The sequence below is a fragment of the Centrocercus urophasianus genome, unplaced genomic scaffold (assembly GCF_019232065.1).
Source record: "Centrocercus urophasianus isolate 14NV4802_14NV808 unplaced genomic scaffold, USGS_Curo_1.0 seq_13, whole genome shotgun sequence".
Lineage (NCBI taxonomy): Eukaryota > Metazoa > Chordata > Aves > Galliformes > Phasianidae > Centrocercus > Centrocercus urophasianus.
This window is the reverse complement of record NW_024884475.1, coordinates 46,977,904-46,989,993: the sequence shown is the minus strand read 5'-3', so window position 1 is coordinate 46,989,993 and position 12,090 is coordinate 46,977,904.

Genomic DNA, 12,090 nt, shown 5'->3' with positions numbered 1-12,090 from the left:
TAAGCTATCAGAAGTAATAATTATAATTTGCAGGTTACTGCATTTTGAAGACTTTGTTTAGAAATACAAACAGGATAAAAGGTTTTATTCTAAATTCTGAGTTAAGCGGCTGTTTTTTTGTTGCTGTTTGGATGTTTTATATTGCTTCCATCAAGCCCATTCTTATTCTTTTGTTTTCTGAACTTCTTTAACTTCCTCATCATTTTGCTATGCTTATGAAAATTTGGTGGTCATAAAAGTGCACTTTCTGCCTAAAGCATCTCAGTACACATCTCAAAACTGATCTGCCTTGGTGAAGCTTTTGGGTGTTGTTTCTATCTATCTTGAAAACCTGTATAGCATATACTTCATATTTCTTACTCTGCCATTTTTTACATTAGACTCAGCTTTTAAATTCTGTTTTTATCTTCCACAAAGGAATAACTTCTTCCTCACACACCTTAAGAAAAAGATGAAAAATAAGGTCAGTGCAGTTTGAAAAATAAGAAAATGATCACACATACCGGCATGTAACATAATACTCATCTCCCAGCATTCCACCAAATAAAATCATTACATAGTTCATGTTGTTAGAGTCATTGTGTTTTAGATACAAGTAGTTAGAATGACAGTTATTAGTTTTAGGACATGCTTTTGGGTCTTTTAGGAAGAGTCATCAACCCTTCTGTCTGATACAGATAGCTGTGTGTGGACTAATCTGGGAAGATGACTAACCAAGCCTGTCCAGGGGCATCATATTGTGTCATAGATTCTGCTATTTAAAAACATTGGCATCTCATTCCTAAGACAATTTATGAATTTTCAGTTCCCAGAGTTTTAAACATTCTGTGACTATGCTGTATTAATCAATATAATAAATGTGTGCAATGTTGGATTTTTCCTTACCTCAAACACTATCTTAATAAAATAGGTTATTGATGCATGATTTTCTGAAACTTGTTTGTATATAAAATTCTGCTGAACTTCTTTTGGGGGTTTGTCCATGAAAAATGTCTGGCATGCTAGCAAAAACAAAACAAAACAAAACAAAAACCAACAACCAATGAAACCATAAGAAATAAAAACAGTATTTGAGTATTACTTCAGGACCTCTATGGGGGTGGATTCTCCCCAGAAATAGATCTTTTGTGTATCACTTTATCATTACGTGTACTGAAGAGCTTTGACATTTTCTGACCTATTGTCAATACTCTTACACAGTCATACGTCATACTGACCATAGCACTCAAGCATGCTGGAAATCATCTTCTGGAGTCACATAGCTTGCTCCCTACGAAAATATGAAAAAAAAAATCTTAAGACCAATTTTGTCTTTTTGTTTTAGACCTTTGCTCTGAATCAGCTGAAAGAGGAACTAGGTTTGTGTGACTCAATGCATAGAAGTCACAGTATTGTTTGCCTTAGAAGGTGCTCTGACCCAATTTCAGCTCGGTTTCAATAAGGTTTCAGCTAGGCAGAAACAATGTATCTCTTTCTGGATACTGTCTGCTTCATCTTCTTTTCCTTTAGTAGCTGACTTGTCAAAGAGACAAAGCCATTGGCAGTTTGAATTGTAAGCATAATGTTCTTGAAGGAACTGGACAATTAGGAAGCTAAGTAAGAAAATGCATATGGTCCTTGAGGAGGAAGGGAAATACATAGTTCAGAGACTTTTATAATTCTTCAAAATATTTGTTAAGTAAGGAGGGAAGAGAAACATTAGTCAAACGGATTGATCAAATCACCTGAGCTTCTCTGGCCAGAAGGGATCCCTGGATTTATCAAGTGAAATCCCTGTAATTTCACATAATCAAAATGCATTTTTCTAACCATAAAGTTAGTGAGATCCTCTTCAAGCATGTTAATTAGATTTTTTTCTAATAGCTGATGCTACTTTAGTCTATTATTTGAAATTTTACTCTCAAAATCTTTTGTTTTTGCAGGACATTTTGTATATTATCTTGCCCCAAACTGTACTACTCAGTTTTCTTTTATTATTGTAATCCTCAAGGCCATCTAGCTATTTGTGTATAACATTTTAATTTTCTTTATTGCTGATGTCTCTCAAAATGTCACTAGCATGCCCCAAGATTACTGACATAATATTCAACATATTTTTCACCAAGAGCAGTGCTTGACCAGCCTCTACAAGAGCTGAATTTTACACGATGAAGACAAATTAATACATAAAAAGGAATATATATCTAAATTATAATCTGAAATAGTGCCTATCCCCTAAAGACATGAGGTATATTTCCCAGTCAGCTTGACTGAGTACAGTCAGAAATTCAATAATGTAGCTGAAGGAAAAACAAAGTACCAAATAACTTACACCAATAACGAAAAGTGCAGCTAAATGCAGTTCTGTGTGCAGATGTCATCTCTTTCCTTTGATAATGACATTTAATATAAGATATGGGTTAAATTTTTTTCTCTGAACAGAACCTTGAGAGACCAGAACAAATTTTTCATGCTGAAATTTAAATTAACTCGTGCTAGGAATAATGTTTAGAGTGATGTGAGCTTGACCAAATGTTGATGTGTTACTGTGTTATTAATGATCAAACTGAGATAAGTTCAGTTGTGGTCCTTTTTAAGACTTCTTTCCATTGTTTTCAGCATTTACAAAATAAACTTTATTACTAAATGGATAGGTGCAGTCTTTCTGAAAATTGCATCATGTAGATGTGCACCTATAGCTGTACCAATATAACTGTATTTGTTAATGCTACCATGAAAACTACTTACAGCAGTAAAGGAACTTTTTCAGTGTGCTACTTGTGAGCATCTTTTTCAAAACACGTTCCTGTGCTATGTTTTTAGGGTAGATTAAAAAAAAAAAAAAAAAAAAAAAAAGTTCAAATTAATATGTTTAAGCATTTTTTTTTAAGTTCTAATGAATAAACATTGTCAATAATTCCATATAAAAATCTGTTGGAATGTAACTAAGTGAGGGATATCGTAAAATAAAATAGAGTCTGGTTTGTAAAAGAATGAGAGCTTGGTGACAGAACAGATTTGTGTTTGTAGTCCTAATTACAGTGACCCTACTCAGCAATTACATGGTAAGTGACAAAAAGAGAGTAGATGACTTTTGCGCAATGGCAGCTCTATCCTCACTCAAAACCAGATATAAACAGTGCTCAGAGAACTCTTTAAACACTGTGGGATTTTTCCCCTCTTTTTATCGATAGAATTTGTGCCTCCTTGCAAGATATGAGTATGTGTCATTGTTATTCATGGAAACTGTCAGGCTTTTTAACTCCTTTGAGAAACATGAAGGGTGAATGACAGATGGGAACTGTTATCTTGGCAAGGAAGTTCTGCTAGGAGAATGTCACTGCATAAGACCTGAAAGAAAGAAAAGATGATAATTTCACTTGTTCTTGTACCTAAAGGTATCTGAAAAGAGCCTGTGATGCCATGACATTTTGACTCCCAGGCCAAGATATTTTGACTCCCATAAACTTGTGCTGATACTGCCTTCAGTTTTGCCCAAATAAGCAAAATGGTCTTGAAAAGCTTAAAATGTATCAGTTAGGCTTAATACCAATAATGCCAAACACTCTGGATGTTTACTAAGGGCTGGAAAGCATTTAGTGCAGGTGTGATAGCTTCAGACACAATTTTTAATGTTTCACAAGAAACTTCGATATCCCTAACTATTTCTGAGTCAATCGAACAGTAGTGACTCTTTGTCTACTTGCTTCCTTTGACATTCCCATTGCATGCTTTTGGGATTGGTGAAGATCTGCATCACCTTAGTTTCTGTGTCAGAATAATTAGCTCTAATATTATACATTCATGGAGTGACAATGCCCTCCATTCAAATTCACTTAAAACATGGAAAGGAAACATGGAGGAAAAACACTGCTCCGCTAAATATGTGTAAGTGGGCATCCAGTTGGGTAGGAGAGGGATGGTGATGGCCTTCCTGATGGCCCAAAATAAGAACTGAAAAAGAATAGTCATTTGGGACTAAACCAAAGCCCTCATTTAGATTCAAACAAAAGTTTTGCTTTTAATTTTATTCAAAATTATCTTTAGTTCAAAGTAAGAAAGTTTCCTTATAATGTTCACGGTTTTCACTTGTTTCTAGTTTTTAACAAATACATTTGGTTCCATACTAGGGCCATTTCTAATTTTTTTTTTTTTAATAGAATCTATAATTTCAGTAGAAAACCATTTTTCCTCTCCCTGTTCTAGTATATCTAAAATGGCTGATGTACATACCAGGGAAAATTTCTGGGGAATTTTTGACCAGTTTATTAGTCACTTTGTAAAGAGCTCTTAACATCAGATATTCTTAAATTTACCATTAACTTAGTGAAGAAAAATTTTGAAAACCCATTTGGCTCCATTCTTAGCTATTTTTTATCTGTGAATAAGGACTGGTCCTCTTGATTTTGTATTAACTAAAATTAGCTCCTCTAGGTGTAGAAGGCCTTCTCCATCCTAATTATTAAAAATGTTTCCTCTAAATGAGAGGGGAAAAAAGTCCAAGCTATGGTTGCTAAGATCAGGCATTGCCGCAGAACTACAATTTGTTTAGAAAATGTTAGCTTCTTTTTAATAAGATTTTCAAGCCGTGTGAACAAATACCTTCTCATTGCAGCCTTATTCAGCTCTCATTTGCACCAGATCGCTGGAACTGGAATGAAGCTGTCCTTTGAGAAAAAACTCAAGCCAGATACAAGTGTTTGAGAGCCCTAACTCTGGAAAGACAGGACAGGACAGAACACTTATTGATTCACAGTAGGGTAGCACAGGATGTTATTGGCTTTCCCCATGTACATCTCAGTGTTGTCTAAGGACTATCAGCTCTCTGAAGTTAAGTTGCTCCAGTACTAGCACCTCATGCTGCTTCTAGCTATTTGGAGGAAAAACAAGATTTAGCAGTATACAGTATTGTGTGTCTCAAAACTTCGGATTCATGAGTATTTTCACACCAGAAATTGGCAGCTTTCATGAATTTTCATAAAAGGGGTTAGCTCATGGAGATTCCTACACAGTTTGCTAAAATTGTCTCTGTCTTCAGTTTCTTGATAGCTATTACCTTTTCTCTTACCAGAGTCTGAGGAAAAACTGAGAAGAAGCTAATTAGTTGTAACACATTTTTAACTTATGGATATTAGTACTCTATTTTCTCACCTTTGGCTAATGTAAAATTTATTGAACTTATTGGGTCAAAAATTTCAATAACCATTTAATGAAGCTCTTTGGTTAGTTTTCATTTCCTTTATAATATCCAGTTATATCTGTATTTCTTACATTGGATCCTTTAATGTACTCTAGGTTTTAGTACTGTTGAATATCCAATCAGCGTGAATGAAGTCTGAAACTGAAAGGATAATTTGTGATGTCTGAATTATACTAGCCAAGGAAGCCTTCCATTTCTCTTGAGGACTAAGTATTTTGAAATGTGGAGAACAACTTCCGTGAAAAAAACATTGAATCTCCAGTTAGCTGGACCTGGACTGTCAATCAATCTGACAGGTAACTATTGGTCTACTGTTGTTTTTTTGGTTTTGTTTTGTTTGTTTGTTTGTTTGTTTTAACCTTTGGTTGGTTTATCTCTGTTTTGTACATAAAATGTTAAATGTGCTAATAGTGTAAAAGTAGAAAAATTTCTCGCTAATAACCCTTAGAAAAGTATTTCCTAAAATGAACAATTTCTCTTAAGTCCTGTTTCTTCCTGCATTTATTTCCTTATTTGGATATAAGAGAATCAATGCACCAACGTGCATTCATGTAGCTCACGAGACATCACTAATTTTGAGGACTGTTGTTTTAAATAAAATGACCTTTTTTCCTTAATGATGGAGTAATAATTTACATTAAAGAGGTGCAATTGCTAGGTTGCACAGAGTATTTAAAACCATTACCTTGCTTTCTATGGTATCTATGATACATTTCAGCAATACATGTTTGAATTCAGCATATCTCTATCTTCTCGAAATATAGTATAAATATGTTTCTTCTCGTTTCATGCTTTTACATGTATTTGTACTAGAAAGTTGCACTGATGAGCCTGGAACTCTCAGCATTATGATTTTCACCTGAATTATCTTTGGCAGCTTCCTCATCTCCAAAATGAAGCAAATGGCATTTGTTTCCCCAGATTTACTTCACAGTAATGAACAGTTAGCTGCCGTTTCACCGGGGAAATACCACATTAGCAGCAAACCAACATTTTGTTTTTCTCACCTCTACAAAATGATGTCTTGATCTCTGACACAGTGGAAAGAGATAAAAGTCTTTGATGTGATGTGAGATCTCTGTATAAGCCTCAGACTTTCTTGAAACCCCAATGACGTGCAATGCCTCCTAAGGAGTGGCAGGAAGGTGTGGTGGGGAGTTTCGGACATGTAGGAGTCACCCTGCTTGGGGGATGACAGAGAAATTACAACTTGGTGCTTTCTCATCCATTCTGCCTTTCAGTACGGTTAACTGAAAGAAAGGCTTCTCAATGCTTTTTCTTGATGAGAACCGTCTGGAGGAGCCCAAAAGGAAACTGGGAGCAAATGAGCAAGTAAGCATTGAGGAGTTTCCTCTATCCCCTTTCCCTCTCCTATGGTGCAGACATCTCCAAAGGTTGTTGGTGATGTCTCTAGCAAGAAATCAGAACTGAAGGTAACTTCTGTTAACATTTGAAGTATTCTTCACATTTTACAAATTTGGTGAGACTTTCAACCTTCAGTTTTTCAGAACACACTGCTTCATTTTCAGTGATATAACACTATGTTAGGTCCAACCTGAATAAGGCTGTGAAATGAGAGTGCAAAGGCCCTGTGGATTACTAACCAAAGGAAACTCCAAGATATGAAAAGAGTAATGTTGATGAGAGGCCTTTGAAAAGTGTACAGCAAGTTCTGTGAAACTGGCCAAAGAGAATATCTAAGACGAGGATCCATAAAGAGCTGAATGCTTTTCCAAGTTAATGCAGAGCTGAGTTCGCTGATTTTTGTAAATATAATAAGTTGTTTCTGTTTGTTGAAAAGATGATCTAAAAAAAGATAATTTTGTTCATCCAACTTCCTGCAAATGACATGTTCTCTGCCACATTTAGGTCCTAATTACAGTGGATTTTTGTGAAAGGAAGAATGGAAAACTATTTTTTCCTGACATCAGTGTTTTATGAATACTGAGCTATTTAGAAATATTTGACATTGTACTGATTTTCTGTCTCAAAATAAACTTTTCTGATTATCCTTACATTCCAGTGATTTCTTTTGTGCAGCAGTGAATCTGCACTTGTGAGGTAACTGCCAAAAAGTCTGATCTATCAGCATTTTTGTTTGCTTTCTTGAGTTTATAGTAGCACAGCCACAAAGAAGCAGCAATCATCCATCATCCGGCTAGTCAAACAGAACAAAGATTTGAAAGTGGAAATAATTCATGGCTTTAGCATTACTCATTTAAGTTCTATGTTTTTTATAGACTTTTAGTGGAGCAATAGTTTTGTTTTGGAATTTAAACTAAATGTTGGAATTTTAGAATAGGAATGAAACAGTTTTCTAAATCTCAAAGATTTTTACAGACACTCAAAGAAACTTTTCATATAATTTCATTATTTTAGCCTCTAATAAGCTTTCTATGGAGCTGATGTATTTTCAGGTGTACTCTGACTGGAAAATCTCCACCAGCTAAAAAGAAGATTTCTTCTGATTTATTAGAATTAAGACTTTAAGAACTGTTTGCATGATACTTCTGAAGTATTTTTGTTGGGGTTTTTTTGTTTGTTTTTTTGTTTATTCCATGTAATGTTGGCAAACCTATTATCTTAAAAATACAAGTCAAGATCCAAAACTTTTGGCAAAAGGGACTTAAACTCCTCTTGTGTTTTTCTCTGGGGGCTGAACTTTTATATTTCCCATATGAGTAGGAGGGTTCCTAAGCTTCCCCTTCTCCCTTAGCAGAAGTTCCTCAGCCAAATAAAAGAGATCAATAAGAAAAAAAACCTGCTACATGTGATGTTATTTATAACCAGTATATATATAATCAATCACTTGGGGTTTTGAGGTAAATACATTGAAAGTTTCCTCTGCAGAATACATTGAGAATGTATGTTTTCTGCAGGAGTTTGGAGGATTTTGGATTTTGAACTTTTCTTAAGGTGTTCCTTCCTATCACAACAAATTTCCATTTCTAGTGGGCTACCAGTGTCATGTGTTTGCCTGGAGGTTTTAGTCAAGGTTAAGTGAGGGAGTATCTGATGTGCCGTGAAAAACCTTTGGGGGTCTGAGGATGAAAAACAGCCATGACAAAAGTGTGTCAGTGCCCTAAATATCAGAACAACAGACCTCTCCAGATAGGGCTTGAAGTAGTAGAAGAAAAGAACCCTTTTCCCCTCATCCTGGCTTTAAAACTGTTCTGTAATAGCTAAGCTGAATAACTATTTTACATCCTGAGTTACCTGGAGTGTATGGAAACTGTTGAGTCATGGCCTGAACCACTGATTGATCACCTGAGGAAAAGACTGAGTCAGTCATAGGAAAATAGGTGAAGGCAATTCACCTACGTGACTGGAAGTGATGGAGTCTGGCTGCACCTGTCTTAGATCCCATTTAAGGGATGACTGCCACTGGGGAAGGATCTCTTTTTGGAGGTCCCTCTTCTGTGGAGTCTTTCCTGTGAACTCTGGATACAGGTGAGTGTTTCTTCTCTGTTTCTTTTCCCATTTTCACCATGATAATATTTCCAGCTGTAATACCAACTGTAACACTGGAGGTAAATGTTGTAATCAAAATAAACTCCTATTCCCTTATCTTCATTCACTCTTTTATATAGTAATATTACAGACCATTAATCATCGTTTTACTAGATTTATTTTTAATTTAGAGTGTATAAACCTCTGCTGTTTGTAACAGGGATCACAATGATGGGATCTATTTCACACAAGTGCAGTTGAGCTGCTGCAGCTATGCGCTGTTGTAGCTTTCTTGCATGCAGTGTATTGATCAGCTGTGAGTGGGAGTCTTGTGAGTAACTCTGCATGTAAAGCTGTGATCTTAACGAATGCACTTTACATGCTGTCTGAGTTCAACTTCTAGGTACAAACGCATAGCGGGAAAGTTTCTCATCTCCCTGGAAAGCTCCCATCCGCACCAGGGCGCTCTGTAATCTGTTCTGTTTTCTGGTTCTGAGTTGTAACAGAAGTCTTGGTGGGCGTTTTGTCTTAAGAGCACCCACGTAGGAGCAGATACAAAAGCATATCCACTAAATTATGGAGCTAAGGTATACAGAGTCTTATAATGCACCTTTATTGTTCTTTTTAATATATGGCTGAAGATTCCAAACAGCAAATATTTTAAGTTCTGAAGGTATTCCCCCTTAAGAAACTATATCCTACTACAAGTTTTTCTAGGGCGAGCATACATTATTGTCACTTGTGTTGATGTGTGGCTGAAGCTTCTAAATCACCAAGCAAGGACTTTAAGGTTTCTTTTTCTTTACTTTTTTCTCCTTTAAGTTTCATTAGCATCTTAAAATCTCAGCAATTCTTATTATGGCTAGATGGCTTACGATTGTGTGGAAAAAAATATTTGCTGAAACAGTGCCTTTATTCTTCACAAAGGAGACCTGAATTCGTGAATTATGGACAGGTGCTACCACAAAGTCACTCTCATTTTTTTGGAAATTGAATTCCATCTCCTGAGAGTGAATGTGAATGTTTGCATTCCCTTTTAGTTCAGGAGAGGGACTTAACAATCAAGCTGTTGGAATTCCAGGATGCCCCATCTTTCCTGTCAGCTTCTTTTTCTATTCAATTATTATACAAACTTATAGCAATTGATGGTTCTAGCTATTACGCTTCTCACAATGAGTAGAACATTGGGGCTGGATCCCTGCAGATAAAATGGCAGCTGAATCAAAATCTTCCACGTGCTACCTAAGTTCCCTCACCCTGAATGTCTAGCTGAAAAGTAAGTGGAATTCCTGGCAAGGAGATTAGTGCCCTTTGATTTTTGTGAATACTCCTACTTTTTGGCAGATTCAGCTTCAGGAATACCAAACAAAACTTTTTAATGTAAGTCTTTTGGACCTGATACCATGATATCCTTGTAGCCTGGCTGGGGTGAAAGAAAAATACTGATGTCTCTCCTTTGTCACTAAGACAGCAGAGCAAAGCCTTGCACATGATGCTGGTCTAAGAAAGACTAGTTCATGTAGGTCTTGCAGCTACTGAAGGTGAGTGAAAGGATTGCCTGGAAACTGCACATAAAATATAACATAAAAGAGAATAAAATAGCAGTGGCTCACTACTGAATGTGGGATTCTGTCTTCTGCAAACTCTGTAAGGCTCTATCTGTCCTGGATCTGAATCCACCCAAGTTCACACTAACAGCCTGGTTTAAAGAACACAAATTGATTCTATTATATTTGTATATGACTGGCTTAAACACAAAGTGCTCTTGACAAATTCTGGAAGGAAAATGCTAATATGCAGTGGAAACAGGGCAAAAGGGTGATGTATTCACCCATAGGAACAGAGATGGGAACAATGGAAGAGGTGGGATTTGGTTCAAGGAAAACATTAACAACCAGAGCTTAAAACCCTCACAAAACAGTCGTTAGGTAACAGCATGAAGCTGCTGCAAACAAAGCGTGCACTCCACACGGAAGCTTAGAAAAAGAGCACACATGGTGCACAATTATCCTCCTTCTCCTACAAGCACCCAAGTGGTGTATCATGCTCAGTTTTGTATGTCGGACTTCAAGAGAGATGCAGATCAGCCGAATACCTTCATGGTGAATGGTACAACACATCAGCGTTTGCGATGTCCTGGGCTGTTTGTGGAACACTAAGCAAAGAAGTGAGCTTTTGCAATGTAAAAACCGAGGAGAATACTCTTCTGATCCTTGGTATAATTGCTTGAAATCGCAGCAAAGCAGGTTCAGGTTACACACGAAAGAAAAGTTAGCTGCAAGTCAGAACAAACTGGCTGAAGAGGCTGGAGCGGTGCTGTCACTGGAGGCTTCTAGATGCGTTAGCCCAGCGCTTGTCAGGAATGACAGAGGTGCAGTGATTGTGCCTTGGGGCAGAGCTGTGCGGGAGCTGACCTCCTGAGGTCCCCTCTAGTCCTATTTCTCAGCATTGCACTTTTCCCTCCCACCCCACCTTCAGACTTCTGTTCCTCCCACAAGCTTCCCTTTATCTCCAGCTAGTCTCCTAAAAATAATTGCTAGCTGCCTATCCTATTGTATTATGCATGTGTAGGAAATGCTTTCTGCAAAAGGCAGTTCTGCAGTTGGATGAGATCAATCTAACCATGGGAAGGACGCTGCTCCCTGCTGTTTCTAGAGACACACTCTGGACACAGGAAGAGAGTTCTCACTGTTAGGATTTAGACCCTGTCACTTAGAAATATTTTAAACCATCAATATAAATTTGGGCCACAGCTGATAAATTTTATATAGGGGTCAGAAAAAAAGGAAGGTAGATGTATTGTTATTTTATGACACATGTTCTAAGCATATGCTGCAAGTGGGTACACTTCCCTGCTGCTCAAGGAGATTAAGCTGAAAGGGCACTCACTGGCTCGCTGTGAGCTTACCCGAGCGTTTGTTCTCCCGTATTGCTTAGAGGAAAGGGAACGGTGACCTAGGAGCGAGCAGCTGAACTCGGACTCGGAGCTCAAATGATGCAACAAGGCAGTAGAACCACATGCCCTCGACACCTCCAGCTCTCGGATTTCCTCCCGAAGTGGGGGGAACATCCCACGGCTCCCGGTCCGGCACAGCTCCTCCCGCGGTCCACGCAGCGCCGAGGAGGACGGACTAGAAAGGGAATTGCAAGCCCCGGTGTCCCTGAGCCGCGGCGATGCTCGTCTCCGGCCCGCGGCCCCGCATCTCTGCCGCCTCCGCGGGGCTCCATTGATCCGCGGAGATGCGCCGTCCCGACGGCACGAGGGAGCGCGGCGGGAACAGACGGGAGCTGTCCTGTCCCGCCCCGCCCCGATCCCGGCCGCAAGTGCTGGGGGAGCCACGCCACGCGATCCCCCGGCGGAGAGAAGCGCTGTACCACCGCGCCGCCCTCCCAGCTCTTTTTTTTTTTTAATATAGATGTATTTTAACTCTTGCTTAGCAAATTGCGCTTGATGAGCTCAC